General features: G+C 57.6%; 1 pseudogene; it reads right to left on the bottom strand.

Annotated features, from left to right (window-relative positions):
* LOC135947563 (large subunit ribosomal RNA) overlaps positions 1 to 7,479 on the bottom strand; it is a 9,701-nt pseudogene extending 2,222 nt beyond the window's left edge.
* Between the last annotated feature and the right edge of the window lie 21 nt (positions 7,480 to 7,500).

Consider the following 7,500-nt stretch of genomic DNA (forward strand, 5'->3'; position numbering starts at 1 on the left):
ATTCGTGATAGATGCCTAGCGATTTCCCTAACGCCTTTAGGGATAACCCTTGTTTGACGCGTTTCGACCCAATGCCCAAGGCTCTAAGGCTTTCATGGGTAATCTCGGGAATCGCCCCACGTACTCCGATAATAATCGGGAGCACCGCTGCGGTCCTGATGGTCGGCTCCGCAAGCAGTGTCGGCAGCAGAACCTCGTATTTTGCCTTCTTTTCCGCAGCCGCCCGGGTGCAGTATCCAGGCTTTTCCATCCGAACGGTCACATCGACCAGAAATGCCTGCTCACCAAAGTGAACAGTAATGTCCGGCTGTAACCATCGGTCAGTAGACCCGTCAACGCACACCAGGCGGTGCCTCTTTTCCGGCTCCACACGTACTGCCTTTCCGTGTACCTTTCCCAGTTCGCTAACGATTCGATCTCTAATCTCATTATGCCGCTCAATGCGTCCTCTTTTTGAGGCCGCGCAAAATCCAAGAATATGCCCAAGCGTCTCTCTATGCTTCTTGCAGTACCTACACCAGCTTGCACTGATCTGGCCAATTCTTTCCAGGTTGCTCTTTGTGACTAGCAAATTGGCTCTCATCTTTAGGGCTTCGATGAACCTTGCGGATGATAGCAGCAATGGTTCTTGTAGGAACCTGTTTGCAAATCTATCCCCGTCGAACAGCTCAGCCGCACACCCTTGCGATGTTTTCGTCGCCCACTCTTTCAGCATGGTTTTTACCCTTTCCGGCTTCAATCTATCCACGTCTTTTACCGTACTTAGGTCTGAAAGGCCAAGGTCCCGGTCATATCTTGCGAGTTTCCTCGCAAAATGCGACCCTTCCCAAGCGGCTTTTACAAGTGGGTCTTCAGTGCTGTACATTTTCCGACCGAGCTTAGCAGCTACTGTCGGCACCAGGTTGCGCAACTGAGGGACACCTAATCCACCACTTTTCGACGGCAGGTGAATAAGCTCATTTGCGGTAAAGGAGGGGAGGTGTAGGAATGCTTTTACGGCCTTCCTCACCATCCTATCCATGCGCTGTAGCCTATAACCCGCCGGAAGCCCCATTACGAATTGATGTAGGAAGTGGGGAACTAAGTACTTTGACAGCAGGATCAGCTTTTGTGCAGGCTTTAGCGGACTTTTGACCAACCGCTTGAGTGTTAAAGACAGCTCCTTCTCCGCTCTTGTTGTGTCGACCTCACCTCTAGGGGTGATCCATGCTCCCAAATACCGATTCGCTGTCCCATCCTTTGCACTTGGCAGCTGCGTTTCCTTGCATGTCAAACCTGGGTCACGGATCACAAGCGGGCGCTTTCCACGTTTGTCTAACCACCAGGCTGAGCTTTTTGCCGGGGCTAGGGCCATACCCAAACGATCGAGTTCCCTGCTCGTGACATCCAACAAAGCTTGTGCATTGTCGGGGTTGTCGGCCAACAGGATCAGGTCGTCGGCGAACCCTAAGACCGCCACCCGCTGACCGCCAATCCGATAACCCAATCCCTCTGCCTCTTCTAGCTTCTCAATCAGGGGCTCGATGACGAGGTTGAAGAACAGGGGGGACGCGGGGTCCCCCTGCTTCACTCCCCGTCGGATGCCTAACCGAATCGCCCCATCCTCGTGTGAGATTTCCGTCTCCGCCTGAGCATAACTCCGGTGGATAAGATTCGTCACAAATTCCGGGACACCTCTCTTGAGAAGCGCAGCCGTGATCGCTTGATGCGGCACCGTATCAAATGCTTTTGCGAGGTCAAGCTGAATCACGACGCCCCCGCTGGCTCTCATCCTCCGAATCGCCTCCGTGAGGAGTTGGACGTTGATAAAGCACCCTGGCTCAGGGACGAATCCCTTCTGCCGTGGATGCTGTTTCAACGTATCGTTCAAACGATCAGAGAACAATCCCCAGAACAATCGGGATAGAATCGGACTTATAGTGATCGGACGAAAATCTGTTACAGAGGTCGTATCCTTGCCCTCCTTAGGGATCAGCGTTGTTCGGTTTCTGTCCCACTGGGAGGGCAGTATCAGCGCCACGAGGCAAACGTTAAAGAACATCGTTAATAGATAGGCCCATTCCGGCTCCACGAGGCAGTCCGGTCCTAAGCCATCCAAACCCTTTGCCGTCTTTTTATCAATCCGACGAGCACGCTTGATCGTCTCCATTACCTGGAAGGGCTGAAGGAATAAACAAGGATCAAGGGTTTGCACATCATGCTGCAGCTCCGAGAACACGATCGGGCCTTCGACCACGGTCGTTCCCCAGAGAGACTCGTAGAGTGCAACCACCTCGGCCCTATCAAGCTTTGTGCTAGAGTTTTCGACAGTGGGATCTCTCCCTTGTCTCAAACACCGCGCCAGAAGGCTCGGGTCGGTCTTAAAAAGACGTTGGAACCTAGCGTACCTGTAAATTCGTCCCCTCGTCGTTTCACAACGGCGGGAGACCCTAGGGCGGTTGTTGACTATGTGGTATCGTCTAGGCCCGGAGGGCGACTCCTTTGGTACTTCCGTTTCCTCGTTTAACAACATAATCACGAGCTTCTGATAGATATCGTCGATCTCCACCTGGCTACGCGCTCCTCTCACTCTCTCAAGGAAGTCCTTCTGGTTCTCTGATAAACCATCAGGGACGGGCCACGAGGCAATGAGCTCCTCAAATAGAGAAACCCACCGGGCAGGGGGCACGATCCCCATGCCGTCGGAGACTGGCTCAGCAGGTACATCCGCCCTTGGAGAGACGGGGTTCCCTGCCGATAACGACACAGGCAGAGCCTGTTCGTGTGGCTCATCAGCCTCCTCCTCCGCAACAGCTGCGTCATCTGTGACATCGTACCCAGATCTTTCCCCTGCCGCTCTTTCCGCTTTCCGAGCCAACTCCCGTGTCTTGTACCGCACGCTTGATCTCAGTTCGTTGACCTCCTCAAGGGTTCGTTCGAGTGCCGCTGCGATGGCGTGAGGGGCACGACTGGACCTGCCGCTTGCCGTAAGGAACTCATCCAGACCCAGGACTTCTTCAATATCATTATCGCTCCAGGCTCGGGTCTTCCTAGCCCTCTTTGGAGACGATTCAGTGAGTCTCTGGTTACGCAGCGTCTGGTGTTGAGCCTTCTCGTGCAAGCCTGCCCCGGACTTCGTGCTGAACGTCCGTGGACAGTATCGACAGCGGAATGCTAACTCTTCGGGCGGGCCCTTGCAGAACCGCACGTGGCAGCTCACTGCCTGAGCCGAACCGAATGAACGACTGCAGCTCGAGCAGATAAACTCCACGTGGACCACTGAATGGGCAGCAGCTAGGTGAGACGCAGCACTCTTGATTGAGCTCAAGTGTACACTGGCGCAGTCCCGTCCACCGAGGGAGCAAGTCCCTTCATGGAAAGGCATCGCAATCCGCGCAATCTTCCGGGACTCCTCGGAATGCCACCCCAGAGTAGGAGAGGGCGCACCCGATTCGTCGACTGGTCTTGACACCGTCCTATCCTCAGCCGAGGCTGTTCCACACGCACAATCATTCACACATTTATACAGGGGTATGTGATTTCGCTCACATTGGGCGTCCGAGGCTGGGCTAGGGGTGTACATATCATGATTCATACGATCTAGATTTTACCGACACTATGCTCCGGCCGACCATTCCGGTAGTGTCCCACATTCCCCCTATTACGAGACCTGTAAACGCCCCCTTGCCGTAAAACACGGTGGAAGGCGCACCTTGGGGTAGGTGGTTGCTCACCTTAGGTCACTGGTGTGTAGGAGAGAGCTTCCAGGGAGGGATTCCAACCCCTTTCCTTTCGTCAAACTCCCGCAATGCGTTCAATACGATAGGTCGCTCTCTCGAGCTAGCGCCATTAACCAGCCCCGGTTCCGTTGTATCACGTTCGAAAAAATAACAAACAGATTTGGGGCGTGGGCGTTTTCCCTATCCGGACCACAAGTCAAAAGACGAGTTAGGCGAGTTTAACCCATTAAGGACTGTCGTACAGGAGATTTCTCTCCTGCCCCAGGGATCGGTTCGCCAAGCCTGTCCGGGCGCGCTTTTTGGGCGTAGAATGCGTTCATATCAACGTCACACTACAAAAGGGGAGATTCCCCAAAGCATCCAAAAGGAAGTGGTGTTTTACCCATTAAGGACAAGTTTGACGGGCGCCCCTGTTGTTATTGTTGCACCCATCACCCAAGGTAGGTCACCAGCACCTTACGTCCGGGTCGAGCGAGGGAGAACTCCTAATCCCTCTGTCCGAATGAAGCGCCGCAATCAAATTACGAAGCGCTCCGTCACACCGGTAGCGGAGTTTGACGTCCGACCAGCAAGAAGTTCGATACCTCTCGGTCCTATTCCGTCATTTGCCTTGCGACAGGCAAAAGACTTCCCAGGACCCGTTAATATCGAAATACCCGCCGGAAGCCATCAGCAATTGCTAATGTCCGCGAATATCGGAGCAGCTACCACGAGACCACATAGTGGAAACACAGCGCTGCAGGCCGCCTGGGAGAAGCACATTAGTTCCCCCCGCAGTCACCTCCGTCAAGATATAACTGCGGGGGTTTAACGCCCAGAACCCCGAGAAGGTATTGCTTCACTCCGATCGACCGCGAGTGTCTATTACCCGAGCTCCTGGCCAGGACGGGACCAGGAGGAGGTCCCCCCGCGGACACCCACGCAGGAAGGGGCTCGAAACGAGCCGTCGCTTGCCTTCCGAAAGCGCAGGGCGTACGAGAGCCCCTACTTCCCTCCCACCATCTCCTCCTAAGTCCACGCCGGAGGCGTCGCCCAAGAGGGTCGGTTAAGAGAGTCATAGTTACTCCCGCCGTTTACCTGCGCTTTCTTGAATTTCTTCACGTTGACATTCAAGGCACTGGGCAGAAATCACATTGCGTCAACACCCGCTTGGGCCATCGCAATGCTTTGTTTTAATTAGACAGTCGGATTCCCCCGGTCCGTGCCAGTTCTGAGCTGGTCGTTGAATGGCGGCCGAAGAGGCACGGAAGGCAGGTGACGCGCCCCGCGAAGGGCGCGGCCCCCGACCGGCTCGCAGCAAGGGAGCTCCGTGGGCGGCCAAGGCACGGGACCGAACTCGGCAGGCCGGCCCCCCGTGAAGGGAGCGCGACCCACCTCGCCCAGGCCCGGCACGTTAGCTGTCTACCCACTTCCCAACCAAGCCCGACACGCCCCGACCCTCAGAGCCAACCCTTGTCCCGAAGTTACGGATCCGATTTGCCGACTTCCCTTACCTACATTATTCTATCGACTAGAGGCTCTTGACCTTGGAGACCTGCTGCGGATATGGGTACGATCCGGTGCGGCGACTCCACGTGACCCTCACCCAGATTTTCAAGGGCCGACGGGACTCCCCGGACACCGCAGCAACTGCGGTGCTCTTCGCGCTCCATTCCATATCTCCCTGCTAGAGGATTCCATGGAACCCGAACGCTCAAACAGAAAAGAAAACTCTTCCCGGGGCTCCAGACGGCATCTCTGGGGTCATTCACGTTACCGTGTCAATACGAGGATCGTGAGTGCGGTTCCGCAACCGGGTTCCGGAATGGGAACCGGATTCCCTTTCGCCACACGGACGGGTCGCGAGTTCCGGCTCTCGCCGTGTGCTACACATCCCGCGTCCATTGACGGATTTCTCCTGAGGCTTAGGGTCGACTGACCCGTGTGCAACGGCTGTTCACACGGAACCCTTCTCCACATCAGTCCTCCAGGGCCTCGCTGGAGTATTTGCTACTACCACCAAGATCTGCACCTGCGGCGGCTCCAGGCGGGCTCGCGCCCAGACCCTTCTGCGCTCACCGCAGCGACCCTCCTACTCGTCGGGGCGTCGCAGTCCGACAATCAAGTCGGGCCAACTGCCCCGACGGCCCGGTATAGGCACGACGCTTCAGCGCCATCCATTTTCAGGGCTAGTTGCTTCGGCAGGTGAGTTGTTACACACTCCTTAGCGGATTCCGACTTCCATGGCCACCGTCCTGCTGTCTTAAGCAACCAACACCTTTCATGGTTTCCGATGAGCGTCGGTTCGGGCGCCTTAACCGGGCGTTTGGTTCATCCCACAGCGCCAGTTCTGCTTACCAAAAGTGGCCCACTTGGCACCCTGATCCATATCCGCGGCTTCACGTTCAAATAAGCCGCGGATCCCACTCATTTAAAGTTTGAGAATAGGTTGAGGTCGTTTCGACCCCAAGGCCTCTAATCATTCGCTTTACCGGATGGGACTCGGTCCCGCGGGCGCCAGCTATCCTGAGGGAAACTTCGGAGGGAACCAGCTACTAGATGGTTCGATTAGTCTTTCGCCCCTATACCCAGCTCTGACGATCGATTTGCACGTCAGAATCGCTACGGACCTCCATCAGGGTTTCCCCTGACTTCGTCCTGACCAGGCATAGTTCACCATCTTTCGGGTCCCAGCGTGCGCGCTCTTGGTGCGCCTCGCCTTCCGCGGACGAGCCGCGGTAGATCGAGACGCCCCGGGGTTGCGGGCGGCCCGCGTGGGGCCGCCATCACCCCTCGGCCCGCGCGAGGCGGGCCTTCTCGTTCAATACGCCTTCGGGTCTAGTGCGTCCCGACGACTCGCGCGCATGCTGGACTCCTTGGTCCGTGTTTCAAGACGGGCCGGGTGGGCCGCCCGCTAGCTAACGTCGCAGACGAGAGACGGTGACCCCGCCAGAGCGCATCCCGGGCCGACAGCGCGCGCCGGGCGGCGTCGGGCAAGCCCGAGCGCACACACCGGCGAGACGCTCGCCCAGGGCGTTGGCGTGCGACGCGTAGCGTCCCACGGGCCAGCTCGATCGTGCACCACCGCCGGGCGGTCGACCGGGACACCGGGGCGCCGGCGCGCGCCGCAAGCGGCTCGCACCGGACGCGCACCCGGGCCGTCGGCCGACACCCAGCGGGTCGCGACGCCCTACTAGGGGGGAAATGCGCTCGGACCGCGACGCGGACGCGGCGACGCCCGCCACGCGCCCTCCGCCACGAGGACGGCTGAACGCGCGACGAACGCACCGCGCCGGCCGCGGCGGCCGAACTGAGTCCCCCCGCTCGGCACTTAGGGCTCCACCCGTTTACCCCCGAACGGTTTCACGTACTCTTGAACTCTCTCTTCAAAGTTCTTTTCAACTTTCCCTCACGGTACTTGTTTGCTATCGGTCACGTGGTTGTATTTAGCCTTTGATGGAGTTTACCACCAGCTTAGGGCTGCACTCTCAAGCAACCCGACTCTAGGGAGAGGTCTTCCCGGGAGCGGCAACCATCCCACAGGCCTGGCACCTTCTAAGGACCGTGGCCCCATTCAAGAGGGACTTGGACCGGCCGCCGCACCCCGGGAGGAGCGACCCTCCCAAACGCGGAATCTCCCGCGGGCCGCAGGGACCCGGGGACTGCGCGCTGGGCTCTTCCCCTTTCGCTCGCCGTTACTCGGGGAATCCTTGTTAGTTTCTTTTCCTCCGCTTACTAATATGCTTAAATTCGGCGGGTAGTCCCGCCTGATCCGAGGTCGCGTTCGAGATTGCGTTCGTCC

The sequence above is a fragment of the Cloeon dipterum genome, chromosome X, assembly GCF_949628265.1.
Source record: "Cloeon dipterum chromosome X, ieCloDipt1.1, whole genome shotgun sequence".
Classification (NCBI taxonomy): domain Eukaryota; kingdom Metazoa; phylum Arthropoda; class Insecta; order Ephemeroptera; family Baetidae; genus Cloeon; species Cloeon dipterum.